The sequence below is a fragment of the Macrobrachium rosenbergii genome, chromosome 6, assembly GCF_040412425.1.
Source record: "Macrobrachium rosenbergii isolate ZJJX-2024 chromosome 6, ASM4041242v1, whole genome shotgun sequence".
Taxonomy (NCBI): Eukaryota; Metazoa; Arthropoda; class Malacostraca; order Decapoda; family Palaemonidae; genus Macrobrachium; species Macrobrachium rosenbergii.
In genome coordinates this window covers 61,744,012-61,765,971 of record NC_089746.1, presented here as the reverse complement: position 1 = coordinate 61,765,971, position 21,960 = coordinate 61,744,012, and the positions used below count along the sequence as shown (strand labels likewise).

General features: G+C 34.0%; 1 long non-coding RNA gene across 1 annotated transcript in view; it reads right to left on the bottom strand.

The window, feature by feature from the left end:
- The window catches only part of LOC136839639 (uncharacterized), a 251,738-nt gene that overhangs the window by 161,152 nt on the left and 68,626 nt on the right, over positions 1 to 21,960 (bottom strand). The window lies entirely within an intron of this gene.

Genomic DNA, 21,960 nt, shown 5'->3' with positions numbered 1-21,960 from the left:
GGGCGGCACCATACTGTGGGAAACCAGTGACTTAGACAAAATAATATGACAGATGTTTTCGGTCTGATAACCTGATAAATGCCCTGTAAAGACTCGTAAGCCTGTGAAGTCCAGTTGGTCTTCAGAACCTAAACCTTCTGATTTAGGATAATCGTACAAAATTAAGTAAAATAGAAAGTGGGTGTTTTCATTTGTGGTTTCTAGAACGCTATAATTTTCAAAAAGATCTTGCCACTGCCCCAGCAAGGTCAAAGCTCACACGACTTCTAAAAAAAGCAGATATACACACACATACACACTCATATATATGCATATGTATATGTGTATATATATGTATATATAATATAAATATGTATAAATATTATATACATACATATACATATATATATATATATATATATATATATATATATATATATATATATATATATATATATATATATATATATATATATTTCTTTCAAATGACCTATGACTTATGAATAAATAAAAGCAAGACTAGAATACGCTTTACAATATAGAAGTCATTAAGTGGGTACTCCAGCGCTCAAGGGAAGGGGGGGGGGGCGGCTATTATACTCCATTTTAACTCATTCTCAAAAAGTTGCAAGTGTTTATTCAGAAAAAAAAATCTTCTCCTTTAACACTATCGTGACAAAGGAGTCCAGGAAATGTTCAAAGAACAGGAACTAAATTCAGCCCTACTTCAGTCAAGAGAGTTTCAGAAACTGCGAACACAGAGAGAGAGAGAGAGAGAGAGAGAGAGAGAGAGAGAGAGAGAGAGAGAGAGAGAGAGAGAGATCCCCTTACTTCACTCAAAAGATTTACAGAAACTGGGAACTCTAGAGAGAGAGAGAGAGAGAGAGAGAGAGAGAGAGAGAGAGAGAGAGAGAGAGAGAGAGAGAGAGAGATTGTAAACTCCTTGGTCTGAATAAAAAAAAAACAGTACATAACAGTTATTTACCTTTCCTTTCAAGTTTTTTGTGGTCTGTTTCTCAGAACTTACTTGAAAAGGTAACTCGATGTCCCGGAAATACGGTATTATGTTAATTCGTGTTATTGCTGGGTACAAAGACTGTTTTCCAATAGCATAACTTCCATTTTCATAGAGGGACGCATTATAAAGACAGCTGGACCCCTTAATAAAATATAAATTGTTTATACTGCTAGGCATAAGTAACTTAAGAACGTCCTTAATTTTGATGTTACATAAAATGAATTTTATATTTGTTACCATTTCATAACTTTTATGAAAACAAGTTGATTCTACTAACATGTTTTTGGGGTTGATGACCTTTGCTATCATGACAACAGATAATTTAATAATACTCAGATAAACTTAAATCTTGGAAATGAAAGTTTTGTATAAAGTAATAATAATGTTCTCGATGGATGTTCTAAATATGTAAATGAGACGGTCCTCTGAGAGAGAGAGAGAGAGAGAGAGAGAGAGAGAGAGAGAGAGAGAGAGAGAGAGAGAGAGAGAGTCGCTTTTATTATATTTAATTAAGGTTATCTCATTACGCAAAGTTTGAAGCCAAATGGTTTTTTCTCTCATTCCACATAATGGATTCCTTTGAAGAAAACTTACATCATGAACGAAAGCGCAGAAAAGTTCGAAGACGGATTTTAATGAAATGACACACACACACACACACTGACAAGAGAAAGAGAGAGAGAGAGAGAGAGAGAGAGAAATACTTCACTCATTCTCATTCAGCGCGCAACTTCAAAGTTAGTCACCATTGTGGGAATAAGTCAAATGAATCAACCGTACTTTTGTTATGAAACAAAATTATGAATAAAAAATATTATATCTACTATTAAAATTCTGTAACAATGTAATTTGATCCAATTTTAGTATAATTATTAATTTTCCAAGATATGCATTAAACAGGAATAATTTACATTCAAGTCGAAAGTATTTGGAGGTAATACATTTTTTACGAAAAGTCACGATAAAAAGTTGACAAACTTTCCTTTTTGATCTATTTCTTTATTTAACTACTACTACTACTACTACTACTACTACTACTACTACTACTACTACTACTGCTACTACTACTACTACTACTACTACTACTAATAATAATAATAATAATAATAATAATAATAATATCTCGGAAGACGACACTCTCTCAAACAAACTTCACTGGACAAAATGGCCCACAGGATGCCACTGAGTTTGTCTTGTAGTTTCGCAATCTCTCGAATGAGCGTCTTTGCAGCAGCTGGTAAGTCATACAGCAGCTCTCCAAAGTTCATTCGTTAGAGCTTGAGCTTTCAACTATTTTTTAAAAGGAGAATGAGGCCAGGGGTACCAACTATGCCATATTTATGCCCGAAAGCGGGCTTACAGAAAATTTTGGCTACATAACACGATACCAGGAAACAATGGTTTATAACGTTTCTATAAGAGCATATAAAAAATAAACAAAGGGCAAAATATACTTGCCAGATAAATACAGAAAAAATACAAAATGAAAACCGTTCAGTAAAATATTGCTAAAAAAACTACCAGCCATTAAATATAAAAAAAAACTTTTTTGGAAACCCCCAACCCCAATAAGAAGTCAACGGAGCGGAGGCAAAACAGAAATAAATAAAGAAGTTTACCAAAGTACTGTTGACAGAGAGAGAGAGAGAGAGAGAGAGAGAGAGAGAGAGAGAGAGAGAGAGAGAGAGAGAGAGAGAGAGAGTTTACATACCATTCCATATATTCGATAACCTTCCTGAACTCCAAAAAAAGAAATAAAAAGGAAAAAAATAAAAGCAGCAGTCACTGGAACAATGGAAAAGAACTGAAAATATATTAATCACTTTATTAAAAAAAATGAATAACCTTGCACATATACAAAGAAACCAGAAAAAATCGAAGCGTACTGCTAAGGAAGATCAACCGGAACGAAAGGCATAAAATAAAAAAATCCATAACCTTTTTGAACTAAAAAATAAATATTCAAAGATTAAAGGCCCCAGACAGAAGTGCAGGGGGAGAATGGAAATTGTATTTCACATCGGGAATAGGAGTGGAAATGAAAAAATATAAAAAAGCGAGACCAATAGCGCCCAGCATTTTCCGCGGGTCACTTGACTAAATATATATAGACGTATGAGGGGTGAGTGAAAAGGAAAGAATCACGAAAAATTGAAAAAGAAGAAATGCAGATTAAAAACTACTGGAAACAATTAACTGATTTTCATTGATCCTCAGAATTACAGATTCATTACACAATCACAAGAGCGATTTTATCCCAGTGACTCTTCTCCGTACACTTCACATACAGTCATCTATTGTTATTAAATCGCTGAATATATAAAACAGTTTTCAGGAGATAAAAAAAAGTTGGAAAAGATTATCAAATACATGTAAATAGTGTATGAAAATAGGAGTACAAAATTCGGAATATTGACAAACTCTCACATTCAAATTTATTTCTGTTTTATTTTTGCGTTTATTCTATTAGATAACGAGACTTTTTTTATCATACTAAAAAACAAATATGTATTTGAAATGTAATGATCGATCAAAAGAGAGGTTTCCTTCAGACTCGGATAAAACATGCTGTCTTAAATAATGCACAGCAAATATCATGCGGCAATTGGCGTTATTTATTAATGATATAAGTGATCTCCATGAATGTATATTAATAACGCAAAGAAAAATTAAATCATAAGATCACGATTATAAAAGTTGCATTTAGTATTTATTTTCAGTTTTAGTGTCAGCGTGACAGAGAGAGAGAGAGAGAGAGAGAGAGAGAGAGAGAGAGAGAGAGAGAGAGAGAGAGAGAGAGAGAGTTTAGTTTAGTAGGACCTTACATACCATTCCTAAAAAAGAAAAAAAAAGGAAAAAATAACTTTGTTTTAATAAAACATCAAAGAATCGTTCGAACGAAATTGGTTTTTCAATTAATACTAGATGATGATTCTCTCGAAAGCTAGTGACGTAGGACCTATCTTTGAACCAAAGGAAATCTGTACTTTTTGCGGCGTCAGTTAATTAATAAAATGCGAGGATTCGATAGCTATTCATTTAGGAGTTCTTTGTTGCTTTGCGAAATGCCACCAGTTTGATAATTCACGCAGCAGATCGAAATTTCTACTTATTTTAGGGACCAGCGTTGCATGGTCGGAAAAATGTTTCGTAATATAATAAATAACTGCTAAAATCTGTATAAAACTAGAGCAATCAAGCAAAAATATTTGCATTCATATTTCATTTTTCATCTAGAGTGGTTGCCAAAACTAGAGCAATCAAGCAAAAATATTTCCATTCTTATTTCACTGTTTCATCTGCAGTGGTTATATTTTGCAATAAGAGCGGTTTGCGTTTGTTTTGTATAAATAATACATAAATCTCACCTTCAGAGGTAGCCATATCACATTCCACTGACTAAATGAAACCCTGTTGGCAGAAATAGACCAGCACAGGCAATTTTATATAAAAAAAAAAAAAAATGGGAATCAAAATAGCCCGATAGGAGAGAGCTTCCGAAGAAAGCTAAATTGGAGAAAAAGTGAGGAACCGTCATGACCTAATGTACTAGCAAAACCGGATAAAGAACAGCCTTCACGAAGGAAGCGAAGGAGGTAAAAGGAATAACTGCCGCAGGATTTTTAGTTCTTACACCATTGAAAGCCTTCTTAAGAATGTTTTCATTGTGCAACCTTTGACGGTGGCTCTCAGAATCTCCTTGTGCCAGCTACGAAAGTGTCCCCCTAATTCCCTGCCATTTCCGGAAATAAGAAATTATACGGCCTCCCGCAAGGCGATGGAACCGATGGCTAATGAATAAACATCTTCAGGAGGAAATGCAGCCCCTCAAAACAAGACCATTGACTATTCTATACCTCTTAATGGCACAGAAAACTGGGGAGAGCATCATCCAGCACTAGCTTTTATGCAAGGGAGATATGCTAAGTAAAAACCAATATAAAAATATATATATATGTATGTACACACACACACACATATATATATATATGAATATTTATATATGCAGTACACATTGATGTGTACTCATAGATCAATGGACGTTCACCTCGCCAACCAAAGATTCACTTCAAAAGTGCTTTGGGCATGTTCCATTAAAATTCCATCGTTCCGCTACTGAACAGAGCAGCGAGTTATGTACATGATAGTTAGTTAACCGTGGTGGGTGGCAACCAGGGTGAAGAAAGGCACTGGATCAGCATTTCATTCAAAGACTTTCAAAGAACTGGAATGCTAATAGTGCCAAAGTGCCTTTGAAATTATATAGGTACATACTACACACACACACACACACATATATATATACATATTCAAATCAAGTCAATCTTGACTAATTATGGATTGCAGAGGCGTATTTCGAATACGAGAGAGAGAGAGATAATTTTGCGCAGAGAATTCAGAAAGCAATAATCAGTCGGCGATTTTGTTGGAATTATCAGCATATAACATCAGCTTGCCATGAATATTAACAAGGGTTCTCATGGCAGGATAGAAGTCGAATAAATTCAAGGTTACTATTCAATGATATAATTATGCATTGAAGAGGAATTTAAGTTATGAAATGAATCATGATGTTTTCATTCCAAAGTTGTGCAATGGTAATAATGCTAATAAAGCAGAATGATAAGGAAGGTCATATAATTTGCATTTTTTTCTCGGTTCTGATCAAAACAGAAAATTAACGAACAAACGACGCCGTCTAGCCTTTCGCGCTACAGAAAGAGCCAGCGATCTTTAGGACCGCATCCCCTCCCCAAATGTTTCAGTGTTGGTACCGCTCCCTCGGGAACCAATTAGAAGAAACGGAAACGGCAGTTTCATTAGTGACTGTTGAGATAAAACAGTTCCTTGGGATAGTCACCTTTTCTCGCCATTTTTTGCAGTTATTCTCTCGGTATATTTCGGAAGAGCGTCTATAAATCGAAGTAAGAATAGGGAGGTTACATTTACGTATGTATGTATGTATGTATGTATGTATGTATGCACGAAACGTCTTTACAATTTCAGTTTAATGAAAGTACATCGGGAAGAGAGAAAGGGAGAATTATAATCCTTTTTTTTATGCCGAGTTCAGGATACAATAATCAGGACGCGCTTTTGAAAGGATTACCAGAATATAATAATTAGCTTGCCATGAATATTAACAAGGGGGATCAGATAGAGAAATAGAATTCCGATAAATACAACAGTAACGTTTGTGATCATATTATATTAGTAAATGAAATATAAATACGAAACCAATTTTCATGTTTATATTCTGAGGGCATTTTACAGAGCGAAAACAAAACCGCATAAATTTCATAATATTCTTCTCTGCTCTCGACTGTATTCATTAATGAAATTAGGGAACGGAATGCCGACATGGGACTGTTCTCCATATTATATTGCTCGCTGTTTCGCCCAGTACAAGGCAGAAAGTGAAAAAGGACTTTTAGGCCAACACAGAAAAAAGTTAGTACCCAACAAAAACACTTGTAAACAATCTCATAATTACTAATATGCAGTCAGTTAAGCTCCTTCCCGAAACACAGAACAATCATCCAATGAAAATAAAAGCAACTGTACATAACTCAGTGATGACGAAAGTCCCCAAGGAAGCAATAAGGGAAATGAAAAGAAACATTTGTTCCAGCACTAACTTTGGAATGAAAAAATAATTGTCCTGGGATGCTCTCCTATTTTATATTCGTTTTTCTAACTTGAAAATGATAGCTATGTGCCAGTAGGAAGGATGAGGACTGTGTGCAAAGTTTATTTATCTATAGGCATTGATTCTTACGCTTTTGTTACATTGATTAATTACTATAATACTATGTCTCGTGTTGTTTGTTTGCAAACTGCTGATTTTTTTTTGATGTACGATTGTACGAAATGCGTGCTTTAATGCAGTGAGTGGCTTGGCCAGAGATGTTCTCTCTCTCTCTCTCTCTCTCTTGCTTAATCTTTGCTACTGGTTATCTATCTATCTATCTATCTATCTATCTATCTATCTATCTATCTATATATATATATATATATATATATATATATATATATATATATATATATATATTTAGTCTGTGCTGTGCTGTGCTGTGCTGTGCTGTGTGTGTGTGTGTGTGTGTGTGTGTGTGTGTGTGTGTGTGTGTGTGTGTGTGTGTGTGTGGGTGAGTGAAATTTTACCATGTGCCTCTCTCTTCGATGAGGAGGTGACACTGGAAGGAAAGAGCATTCTGGCTCTCTGTAAGTCTATAGGGAAGAGGTTCTTAGCCCTGTGTCTTTCACAGGTATGTTGATTAGTGGGTGGCAGACCGGGCTCAGTGCACGAATCAGCAGATGGGACGATAGACCTACAGACAGAGACAAGACTAGATGTGGACAGACGCACAAATCCACCAGACAGAAAAAGATGTAAAAAATGGCCCCATAGGACGCACAATCGAAGTGAGTAGTAAAAGAAGCAGGTCCATTTGGAGCATCACAAAAAATTATAGGTGACAACATGTTTATCTGAAACACAAAACAATTTTAGAATTTTATGTGTATATATATATATATATATATATATATATATATATATATATATATATATATATATATTATTTATTTAATTGCATAATTTCAGAGGGATTTTCAAAGGGTCTTTGGTTCATTATTTTTTTATTTAAAGCATTTTCTTATGGACATTTCAAAACAATGAAGAGAAATATATATATATATATATATATATATATATATATATATATATATATATATATATATATATATATATATATATATATATATATATTATATTTCTCTTCCATGTTTTAGAAATGTCCATGAGAAAATGCTTTAAATAAAAAAAAAATTAACCAAATACCCTTGAAAATCCCGCTGAAATTATGCAATTTAAATAGGAAAAAGAAACGAACTAACGGAAGTGACTAAAATATTCACCTGCAGGGTAAGAAGAAGACATCTGGCAATGGGCGCAAACGCCTCTCTTTAAAGCCCATTCTGACAGGAGCCGTTTGTATAATCACGAACGAGGAGAATGTAAAGATAGCTTCCCTAATGGGCCATTAACCCAGTGACGGGTACTTTCCTAAGGCAAGGCCTATTTCTGTCTTGACGATAAAATGCTTTTAAGATGCCGAGGGGATGGAATTTCTGAAGGAGGGGAAACGGTAAAGAATAACGGACAGTGCAATACAAAAAATAATGAAAACTATGCATGGTAAAACAATTGATCCAAAGCTTTACATTTAACAACTTATACATATTTATTAAAGCGTACATACCTAAATACAAGCAAGCACTCACAAATTCTTTACGAGACTGCTGTGTATAGATTAAATCTGAATAAAAAAAAAAATTCTATACAAAATTCTTGAATAACGATTTGAAAGGATATCCAAAACCCTCTTCCTAAACCTAAACAGTGCTTTCGGCCCAGCGTTCGACTCGCCGACCGGCCAATGAAGAATTAGAGGAATTTATTTCTGGTGGTAGAAATTCATTCCTTGTCATAATGTGGTTCGGATTCCACAATAAGCTGTAGGTCCCGTTGCTAGGTAACCAGTTGGTTCTTAGCCACGTGAAATAAATCTAATCCTTCGGGCCAGCCCTAGGAGAGCTGTTAATCAGCTCAGTGGTCTGGTTAAACTAAAATATACCTCTCTCTCGAAACCTAAACATTACCGTTTTCCGTCGTTTCCTCATTAATAATCGTCCTTCAAGAAATACGCACGAAAGAACGAAACCGAATTTCCAACGCAGGCTGCGGGGAAAACAACTGTGATTTCATTAGACCAATTCAGAAACTTCATGCCGAGAAAAGAGACGTAATTGCGTTGCAAGTTATTCGAGAAACTTCAATACCTGAGCCACTTAAACCGGTTAGCTCTTTTTTTTTCTTTGCAACCCGGCTGAAGAAATTCTCTTCTATTTTTTTTGGTGCTTCATGAGTTGGATTAATAAAGTCTGTCGACTGGCTGGCTCGATTTCATCGAAAGTGAAGAAAATAAGAATTTTTTAACCTCTCCATAGAGAATACTGGTTGAAAAATGTATTGTGCATGAAGCTGTGCTTTTATATATATATATATATATATATATATATATATATATATATATATATATATATATATATATATATATACATATACACAATATGTATTATATTCGTGGTCTGATAAATAAAAGATTGAAATAAAAGAAATATTATCATGCGTCAGTGCTTGAAGAAAAAAAATTATATTTATATATATTTATATATATATATATACATATATATAATATATATACATATATATGTATATATTATATTCAAGGTTTGATAAATAAAAGATTAAAATATAAAAAACTATTATCATGCGCAAGTGCCTGAAGGAAATAGTGTTCAATTTGCAAGGAGATAATGGCGTTTTTAAATCTATAATCAGCCCAGGATAATATGCAGACCATCAGTGTATACTTAAGTTTTCCTTCTTCTTCGACCCCCCCGCAGCCTTTCTCTCTCTCTCTCTCTCTCTCTCTCTCTCTGAAGAGCAACTGGTTTAGATAAGATCTCTGGATAAGATCAAATGGCTGTCTTCTCAGAAATGTTAGTTTACTGTTTTATATGCCTTCTTCTGGTATCTTTAAGTAAATACAAGAAACATGGTATCCAGAGGACATTTAATTAATACTGACGAATACTATACTCTGCCTACATCTATGGGTAAGAAGAGAGGTTCATGTAAGCATTAAAAGGCGTATTTTCTAATTCTTCCAAGTGAGCACAACCTGAAAGAATTTAGCAGATATTTACTGAAAAAGAAACTTAAATGATATACAGTGTTGCTTTCATGTGATCCTTTAACTGAATGAATTCGACAATTATCTGAAAAGAAAGGGCATACACGATGGCTAGAGAGAGATAGATTAATGCAATGAACATGTTTCATAGCAGAAAAAAAAACCTTGACGTCATCATCACACGGCGCAATTAAATTTGAAATATAAAATTAACCTATATGATAATTGCTTTAGGGAATTACACGATTGACAGGTAAAGACGAGTTAGGATTTCTCTCAACTCTCGATGTAATTCAAATGAACACCTTTGTGTGTGTGTGTGTGTGTGTGTGTGTGTGTGTGTGTGTTTCGAGGATCTACGTTACTGCTCCGAGGATGAAAAATATGATGTTATTAGTACGACAATTCATTTTATCGTGTTTTTACTGGCTGAGCCACCATTGCTGTTTGCTTCTATCTTCTTGCATATACTTCTAAAAAGAATATACTATACTGCTGATGGTGGCAAATATTTTAAAGTCCCGAATTCAAACGTTATAGAAGTAATATGGATCTTTAACGATTGCATACGTTCTACTAAGTCAAAGTGTGTGAGAGAGAGAGAGAGAGAGAGAGAGAGAGAGAGAGAGAGAGAGAGAGAGAGAGAGAGAGAGAGAGACAGACAGAGAGAGAGAGAGAGAGAGAGAGAGTCATTTCTTTTGAGTCATGTAAACACTTAATGCATAGGCTAAATAACCTTCTCACAGAATGCTAAAAGCGGATGGCCCACAAAGATATAATTTTTCATCTGCTATCAAACAGCAGATAAACGTTCCCCGAACAATTTCTTCGCACTTAAATAATTCTCCACCAAACTAAATAAATACACTCGCAATAATTAGTGTAAGGATTTCATTGCCGTGTCCCCACAACCTGTCCTTAAGACCCGTAATGATAGATTCAGCTGAACTCGTTGGCCTTGACATAAGAATGCAAATAATTCTTCTTGATATCTTTGTATCCTCTCCGTTTCATTAAACAGAATTATTGTTCCTATGGCAAATATCATGGTTTCGTGTAAGGATGTATTAAAATATGTTTCACTTATTGCGTGGAAATGTTTCCCATGATTTTATAGCATACTCGCTGTATTATTTATATCCGGGCAAATGACGTATTTAATAGGCCAACTTTAATTATTAATTATGAAACTTTCAGTGTACTAAAAAAAAAGTCAGATTTCTGGTAAAGAAATCTTGAAAACATATAAACTTACATAAATAAACATTGAATTTACTATATTCAAAGTGAGTTTTCGCAAGCGTCTACACTTCTTACTTTTAATTAACCTCATGTTTAATATTAACACATTGTTATTGAGTGTAACATTTGTAAAAATTATTCAAGTGACAAAACAACTTTAGCGAAACCGCACATGAACGCCAAAACCATGTTTTTTTTTTTTTTTTTTTTTTTTACGGCTCGAAACCATTCGTCAGAATAGTTTGTGAGGGACTGTCATAATCTGTTAAATATCCCTTAAGTGGTGTTTGAGCTACGTTGAGGAAAAAGGGGAGACCACCCCTTCGAAAAATGGACGAACAAACACCAGGAAAGTAGCCACGTTCCGAAGAATCTTCCTTCATGAAGAAAGTCAACAATTGAAAGAACTCGACTCTTAATAGTTCCTGGTTCTTGATTAGCGAAGTTGAAGAAAACGGAGATTTTATTTTTCCTTCGCTGAGGTAAGTGAAATGTTCATCACTTTAGGATTACATAATATAAAAATCTTACTACAGTATATATATATATATATATATATATATATATATATATATATATATATATATATATATATATATATATATATATATATAGCTGGAAACATTCATTTTTTCCTGAGATTATATGTATAATCCTATATTCATAAAATATTTAGTTTCTGCTGAATTTATTTTGTTTTACATTTCTTTTTACAACATAATCATCTCTGTTGGCGATTACCTTATAACTCAACTTTTACCATGTATGTAAACTTTGCATTATAACGCTAGCCTCAAAGATATAAAAAAAACATGAAAAAATCAACACTTTGCCATGGATATTAAGAAGGAGGAAAATCATGGGTAATAAAAATATGGCAAGGAAACTAAATAAGCAGGGAAAAAATCGAAAGTCCTAGAACAGAACTACTTTTCACACGCCGGATCTAACTTTAGTCTCAAGACGACGAATTTTTCTCCGAGGTAAATAAAAGCCTACACGGTAACTTCGTCTCTTTCTTTAACCGTTACACTGGACGTAGTTCTTGGACGGAATTGCACGTGGTTTTTCTACTGAACTCCCGCACCTTCGCCAGAATTACTCTACAAAAATCTACTACTATCATCATTATCATTGATGATAACAAGAGCTGATTATGTTCTCCGGCGCAATTTCTATTAATTTCAATACACCTAATAGAAAATTAGCATGAAATTTATTTCATCGGCGGTGGTAATTAAAGTTATCTTTATCATTTCTATTTTCCAAGAATTTTCAGTAACACAGCATTCAAAATATACATATGCATGAGCCCAATTTGCAAAGCTTTTACTAGTCTTTAAAAAAACTATGTGGGTGGCTATTGTGGAAGTAATATGGAATTCTCCTCATATAAAGCGAATTTAATGATTCATTACCCAATGGATAATCTAAGCTTTACAAACAAATGTCGTAGGGTTTCAACAATATTCCCGCTAACTGGAAAAGCTGTCTAAGTAACTGACTGTTATGGACGGCAATTTCTAAATCGGAAAGCAGGCAACACTTGCAGATTTCATAGCACTATTTCAGGGGTTCTGAAATTTCCAAAGAAATGAAATTGCATTCTGTATTATTTGAGAAATTTCCATACCTCTCCCCGTTAAACCTATTAGATCTTTTGCAGAACAGTTAAAGAATAATCTTCATACATTTATTTTGGTTATGAATCGGAACTTGATTCAGCCTTTTTCATACAACATATTTTCCAAATGCGTCAACAAAAATGGGTGAGGACACGTAACAGAATTATTATTCTCCCCGAGTTTCATTAGTTAATGCAATGAGTTCTAGAGAGAAATGCTCACGAAATAGCATTCACTTCATGCATTTCTATTGCAGACGTAGGGTGAAAAGCATCGTACACATTGATTACACAAAATAGAAGGATGGAGTCGGCGAGTTAGCAGGAATACTTGTTGTAAACAGGGCGTGGGGAGAAGGAATAAAAACACTCAGTGGTGAGATGATGAAAACGAAGGCTAAGTGAGGAAAAATAGTAGTGTTTGGCGGTGCAGTTGCTTGACGAACTAAAAGGTCGTGTACCGATATGCAATAGGAGGGATCAGGTAGTCGAGGACAAAGTAAGTGAAACGGGTGGGATGTAATAAAAATGTTACATTAGACTGATGAAATATCTTAAGAGAGAAAAGGACTCCTGACCTAATAGGTCCCTGAATGACAAATGCATGTAGAGAATATGAGTTTTTGTAAATACTTGTGGAATGTAAACAGACATATTCTGAGAGACACAAAGGTAGGAGAGTTAATGTAAATTGGGGAAAGCTTGCGAAGTGATTACTGAAAATGGACGAAAGAAAAAGACTGAATAACAGACAAGCTTTTGGTGTTTATGGGGTTCCAAGTGAGATGCAGCAGTGTGATGGTGACAGTGTAACCTAGTGGCTGGCCAGATTGTTTAAGGTATGTCTGAATAAAGGAGTGTTGGAAAACGACAGGGTAAAATGAATAAAGGACAATGAATATCCATTGGACAAGTCATGGGGCTAGCAACCTCAACCCAATATGTACGAATATCCACTGGACAAGACATGGGGCTAGCAACCTCACCCCAATATGTACATGTTTATAAAAGGAAAGGTAAGACCTCCTGGGACCACCCTGAACATACATATATATATACATATGTATAGATATATATATAATATACATTACATTATATATATATATATATATATATATATATATATATATATATATATATATATATATATATATATATATACACACACACACTCCTTCATGAGCAAACAGAACAGTCCAGGAATGGAACCCGTACAGGAAATTGTAATGCACTAAAGAAATGGATTCTACTTCTTTACAAGTAGAAGTAATTTTCCAGTCTAAAAGTTTATGATTTATGACCCTCAAGACTTTTGACAGTTTCCACATGAAATCATCCTACGACTCTATGAAATGAAGAGTGAGTGAAGCCAATAAAGGAAAATAAATCTTGTGAAAAATAGGAAGCTAAAGTGAGGACTTAAAACGGAGGAAGCGCACAAGAGAAAATGAAAACAAGAAATCAGTAAAGAGCTAAAATATTTAAAAGGAGGGAATTATGAAGGCGTGGCAGTGGAACGAGGGAACTTAAAATGGGAAGTGATAAAGCGAAGGTAAATTGAGGAAATGAAAAGGAAGTGAAAAGGAATATGCACAGGTCAAACAATGTTAAAGGTGAACATATTTACTAAATCATGGAAAAGTATGGCACTATTTATAGATATGATATTTCAAATTTTTTTTTATTTTTGATAACTGTGTCGCTGTGAAATACCGTTCAAAATGAATTTAGGCACATTCAGATAAATGGTAAAATTAGGTAAAATTATATGTTGTTGCCCTAAATAACCCGCTCTTAATATATCGACTTGATATTGACTTCGCTTTTCGGGAATATATTTAACTGTTTAGTATGATACTGCCGTTTTCTTCAATGTAAAAATGGACACATTAAAAAATTTAATACTGAGAAAGTTAACCATGGAAAGCAGATTAGCGTTTATAATCTAAATGTTCGATTCTTTCTCCAAAAATAAAAACTACTACTGACTTGAGGAAAGAGAAAAACGACGTGACGACGTCACAAGAGTCGAGGTTTTCGAATCTCACAGCTTCTTGTCGCTAAACTCTGGGGGAGGTGGCCAATATTGGTGGAAAAACTGGCAGGACTGAAAACTTGGATATTCTTGGTCATGCAACGCTGCTGCCTTGACGAACGAGTGGGGTTTCAATTTTGGCACTAGAATTTGGGCAAAAAAAAAAAAAAAAACTTGCCTCAGAGTTAGGTAGCGAGACGTCCGCAGTTATCTGAAGTGATCGCTCCTACACATTTATCAGTTTTAAATGACATTCATAATGAGATAAAGAGTTCAATTTTCTTTTAGAGAGGCATGTTTGGCATTGAATTAAATATGGTGTATATTTTACAGGCGATCATGAGGAGGTATTTGCCGCGTATAGATGCGCAAGCGTGCAAAATAGGGAATGAAATAAATTGCGGTGAAAATGAGGTTAAACATCATAGTTCTCCCTTGTAAAGGGAAAAACAGTAGAAAAGAACTGGTCTTCTACGACTTACATTTCTTTCAGACCAAACTCGATCACGGTACAATTTTCAGTGGAGACATAAAGAAAATATCCACTCCGTTTATACTGCACATCTGACAACATGAAAAAAGCGTTGCAGGTACATTATCATGAGATAAATGAACATCACTAATGGATGTCGAAATATAGTTTGTTTTAATTAGGAAAAACCACTTCCATCCGAAAGAATGGAATCGAGCTATTTTCAAGATGAATACATGTTCTCATTTTCCTTACAAAATCATTTTTACTAAACGCAACGTTGCATACTGTTCCAAACTGACATTAAAACAGCAAGTTTGAAGTGTGTTGTCATTTTGATTCTACACAAATCAGACTTGAAATGCCTCATTACCTATAGATTTTTTCCTGATGCAAATTCATAATAAAATTACATTAAACGTAAACGAAGTAAAATAGTTTATCGAAGACAATGCTCTGTTAATCACAGGATAGCGCTCTCTCGTGGAAAAACGCTTTTTATGGAAGTATGCAACTGCATAATATTTCTGGCATTCCCGAGGGAAAATCTATAAAAACTCTTCGCCAAACTATTCCATTTTCGCCCCTTTATCTTTGCTTGTTCTGCACCCGTGAAAATCTGAAGGAATAAAAACATGAAGAAGGGTCTCCGGCTTTATTTGAAAAAGTAGAACGGCGTTAGAAACTGAATTGAAGGTTTTGAAAAGAAGTTGACAGTGTTTTATTTTCCTAGAGTTCGTTTAGATATCAAAATTCATATATGAAATATTCTAATGTTTCTAGAGATTATTAAACGAAACAGAAACAATAAATATTTTGATGTTACTATAATACGGTTCTTGATGTTACTATAATACGGCTCTTGACTCTCCAATTAACTTTAACCTAACTTAACCATCTTCATTATCATTTCAAGTCTTCGTTTCCTTTCCTTCTAACCATAACCAATTTATTCGCCTTTACCATCATTATCAAATCTATGGAGTTTTGCCCTTCAATTTCGATATCGAACAGAACACAAATAACATTGTGTTCAACATCCTTATATCTTGACACCATAATATCCTCATCCCATCTCGTATTAGGCTTCACTTTCTCGGTATCTCGTGAATTTCAAAACACTTCTGTATTTGTCGTGTTCTCAGAGATACTGATGAAAATTTACCTCTCTCCCTCTCTCTCTCTCTCACACACACACACACACACACATATACACACATATACACATACATATATATATATATATATATATATATATATATATATATATATATATATATATATATATATATATATATCTGTTCAAGACCATTTTTTCTTTATTACTGCATCGGTTTCATGACTATAATCGAAGATAACTTTCTCGATGTCCCAATTAACCCTTTTCACTTGCCCTTGCATACTAGATTACACATGCCACACGTGTCTACATTAATCGACTCTGCAAGGGACTCAACCCCATTCAATTACAAGGAAGTTCTCAGGAGCGACAATAACAACATCCACGAGCCTCCGACTAGTTACGAGGGAGTACAACCCATCAAAATTCGTAGGTCAGTACGCCCTCCCCTTTCTGAATCAAGTAGCCTATACCAACCTTTTAACTTAGGCCAAAATAAATATACATAATTTCCCTTTTCTTGTTGTAGATTATTACTTCTTTGATGATAATAGTGAGAGTATACTATATAAACGGTAGAATATAACAGTATAGTCTACAAAAAATTTCCTTTCACTACTGTGAATCATGGAGAAATTCTTCAAGTCGAAAGATGAATCTTTTAAAAGATTGAAATATTACAATACAAAAAAAAATTTCAACAGTAGCCATTATATTTAACAAATATGTTTAAGAGGGATTTCTCCATATATTTATACATATATATATATATATATATATATATATATATATATATATATATATATATATATATATATATATATATATATATATATATATATATATATATATATATACGACACAATGCATTACTAACTGAAAGCGGGTTTCATAAAAAACGCATCTAATATTCATTCCACAACAAACTGCCGCATGAAACTTTCGAGGGTCAACCATTTCCTAGGCACAGAGCTCACAGCTTAGCTCCAACGTTTTTTAAGTTAAACGCGCGCAATAAATTCTCAAAGCGGGCGCGCGATGAATCTTAATAAAGAAAAAAAACGTGCAATGAATTTTTATGGTAACATACTGCTCCTGATACAAGGCAATTTCAGCGTAAAGTACAGCCCTTCTGTATACTTAAGCCTTCTCAGATGGACGTTCGTTTCCTGCTTTTTATTTCCTTTTGGTACCATTTTTTACTTTCGTCGCCAATATTCGTTTTTTGTTGACATAAAAGAGATATGGGAGTATCCTTCGGGCGGCAGATTCCATCTTTTGTTTTAGGAAAACATGAAGGAAATTTTTGGCGTTATTGTTTTACGGCATTTAAAGTTGAGTACAGCAGATACTGACCATTTATGATCATTAAGTCTCGTTCGTATTTTAACACTTATTGCTATTAGTTATTTTTCAGTCCGCTGTGAGAAACTTTTTGAACTCTAAAAGATGCAGGTTTACGTTTATCTCAACATACGGTAACAACTTCCACGTTGTGTGAATATATCTCTTCCTTGGATATATTTTTTAGTCCTTTGTGAAATACTTTCTGAATTTTGGAAGGTTCAGTTTCACTTAACATATGTTTATAATTTCCATGTTGTGTGTATATGCCTTTTATGTGCTCAGAAAGTTCCGCCTTGCTCAAGTAGTTCTGTTATATGATATACCCACTTTTCAAGAATTTCCTTCTTAACCAAAAATAAGCAATGTATCCCGGGAATAGACCACTTAATAACGTTAGGGTAGTAGAAGTATCTTCTTCTTCTTCTTCCCAGCTTGTTCCCATTTTTATATAGGGTCGCCGTTATACCAGTATTCATATTATTCATACATTTTTGTTATTTGAAGTGTTCAAATCTCTTACGCAATTCTGTTGTATAAAATTACTTCATATAATTTGAAATTACATAAAACATCTCAGAAAATTTTCTCTGATGTGACTATCAAAGAAAAAACAGGCTTTGCATTTTTATAATGTCCGTATCCCTTCTGTTATGATATCACTTCATGCAAGACAAAATAAAATATCTCAGAAAATTTTCTTTGGAGTCACAAAAAAAAAAAAAAAATGGCAATGTATCTCGAAGTCAAACCTCTTAAACGTCTTTTAAAACCTCTTCGTTCTACTATTCAAGAAGCAAACAACAAAGTATATTTTCGAGTTGGTAAATCAAGGAGGAATTAAACAGACTCAAGAACGTGACGACACTTCGGAACATCTATTTCACATTCACCTAAAAAATTAAGGAAAGGAAGGAGACATTTGCATCGGAATGCGTCTCCGATTTCACAACGGCAAGACGTTCTCAGTCAACAACGCATCGAACTTTGTCGGTCATTCGACTCTGAGATGAGTACCTGAACAAACCCACACTCTTCCGAGATCGCGTCTTCCTCAAATGAAAAATTCCAAGGATGTTTGTGTAATATTACGAGATGTTTGTTTTCATCTGAGCAGACTTCGGTAATCATGAAGATATAAATGCCTCAGTTTGGATATTTTCACCGTAGTGAACACAACGATCAATATAAGGTCTTAGTCATATGCCAAATACATCATACAAGCATACAAGCATACAAACACAAGTATTTGCATATATATATATATGTATGTATATATATATATATATATATATATATATATATATATATATATATATATATATATAAATATATATGGAAATTATCAACACAGTCACGTGTGGAACAGAAATAAATTTCTGACTCACATCAGGATCGAACCCAGGCCTTTCAATTGAAAGGCAAGACTTGTATGGCCTAGTGGGCAGCGCCCTTGCCTTTCAACTTGAAAGACCTGGGTTCGATCCTGATGTTAGTCAGAAATTTATATATGTATATATATATATATATATATATATATATATATATATATATATATATATATATATATATATATATATATATATATATATATATATATATATATATATATATATATATATATATATATATATATATATATATATATACGAAAACTTACAGAAATAATTATACGTAATTGTTCAAAATACTACTTAGCCATTACGTTCCCAAACGTTACAGATTGGGTAACTAAATCGAAGATCCACTTTGTAGCTCTCTGCAAACTCAATAAATATTCTTCCCAACTTCTAAAAGAGTTTCCATAACTTTCGTATAAACTTCTTCCCTCTGATAAAAGATGCTTGGCGACACCTCCGCATAATTTATTGGCAGAAAAGTGGTACAGTGGTGTAGTTAGGTCTCATCTTACCAAAAATGTTTATAAAATACTCATTGAAAATTGTCTTTTTCATTTTCATTTGCTAACTTTTTTCTGAAAGCAGATTAGATTCGTTAGTAAGTGCAGACATTTCGTCACTTAAGTTCTTGGTTACTTCGTGGTTAAATTCAAGATGATAATGTGTTCTTATTTAAAAACAAATATCATTTCAAGTTTGTTAACAGCAGTATAACAGTAAGGAAATTCTTCAGAATATGTATACTGAAGGATTTACTTATAATCACTCTTACACACACACATACACACACATCACTCATAATTCCTTCCTCAATAAAGACTGTCTGACTTCTTAGGTTACAGGGCGTCAAAATCAATCAGTTAGAACGAGCTACAGGAAAAACCCGAATCTCAAAAGAGAAGCAAAGTGGATAATGTGTAGATAAACCTATAACTTAAAATTCGACGGAAGGGGTCTTTCCTTTGCCTAAATCTTCTGTAATCCGCATTAATCAATTATCTCCCGTTACACCAGAATTTTTTTAGAGAAATGTTTTTATTTCTTGTTAATCATTTTTTAACAAGCTGCAGAAACTTAAAGCTGTCTTTAGTGAGAAAATGAACCATTGAGAAAAGATGGTACTTTTGAATGAAAACAATACGAGAGAGAGAGAGAGAGAGAGAGAGAGAGAGAGAGAGAGAGAGAGAGAGAGAGAGAGAGAGAGAGAGAGAGAGAGAGTATTTAAAGAAATGTATGTAGGTTGTCTTTAATTTATATTTGAGGAAGTTTTCCACACTTACAAAACAAAAACAAAACAAAAAAGACTGGTGTTTAACGCTTTTGTTTCTCGTCCACCTAGATAAATCTAAGATTTCCATCCACCATATTTTCCTCAAACTAAAGCATTTCTGAACACCAAGAACATCTTGCCTGAAGAGGTAAGCAGGAAGCCAAAAAAAAAAAAAAACATATAACCTGACTATACACATCTACAACAAACCTCCGAGGCCATGAAAATTTACAGAAATTCTACATGCACTGTCAACCATTACCTTAAAGAGATATACCATAGAAAACGCTTTACCAGTTCAAGAAACAAAATCCAACACTTCGCCAACGCTCTCTTGAAATTATACTATACGTCCAGCATATACCCTAAAATATACCCCTCACTGGTGTCTGAGCAAACAAACCATTGTCGGACATAAAAGTAAAAAGAAAAACTCCAGTTTGGGAAAACTGCATTCGCATTCAAGGGAGCAAAGGTGCACGATCACGGAAGGGTGGACTTGCAGAACTTTAGGGTGGGAAGCCAGCTGTGGAAGAGGCGGTCCTATAAACAAGCAGGGGCCGAATTACGGAATTTAGAGGATTGTCTTGCTTACAACGGGGTAATCAGGCTATGGACGAGATTTGAGTTTTCTGTTATAGCAACGCGAAATGATTCAAGCACTTTTGTTTGGTAAATCATTGAAGTTTTAGTGATAAATCATAAATTATTTTTCTTTTTCGATAAAGATAATTACAGAATTTGATCTCTTTCTTGATACTTGAAATGATGCGTTATTAAACTGTTAAGGGAACTGAACAATAAATACTTCAGTGTTCCACAACAAACAATTTTTATCTAGTATCACAAAAAGAATTTACTTAGGTGACGAAATTAAATTTTGCTTTTTCTATAGTTACTTCGTCCTACATAAAGTAAGTAGTTATTTTAAAACCAACATTAGTACATGTGTGTATGTGTCATGTGAATACAATGAATACACATACACATATCTGAACATACAAATGCCACAATTTGCATGTCAGATATGTGTATGTGTATTCACATGACACACACACGCACACACATATATAGTTATAATCTCCTCGGTTGAATTATTTCTTCTGATAAGCACAATATAGGTTTCTGGTTTTTCATCTGCAAGGCTGTGTAATTCATTCTCACAGACATACGAGAGAAACAGAGAATAATGTTGGAAAAGGCATTCTTGAGTTTGCTTCCATAATTATGTCGTTATCGAGTCCATGTATCTAGCGGAGAACCTTTAGAAAGATGATATAGCTTAAATGGTAGCTAGGTAAGCATTCAATGGAATTAAGATTAAAAGTTTATAGTAATGTACATATTTAACAATACTCGCAAAAGACAGATTTATTACAGTCCTCCCAAACATTATTAATCATGAAAAAATCTAAACGGCAGTAATGAATACCACATTCTGGCGAGAATGTTATAAACAAACAGCGGCAAATTATTCCAATCACTGTCAAAATAAATTCTGTTCATGGAATCCAGATTAAATTCAAGGGAATTAAAATGCATACCTCAAAGCTTCCCTATACAGTTCTGCACGCATTAATTTAGGTCATGACCGTATGTACACTGTTGCATAACTACTGCATAGTCCATTTCATTCCATCTGGCCACTCACCAGCCTAGGTTTTGGTAGATGTGGTACTACGCATAGCTACCTCGTG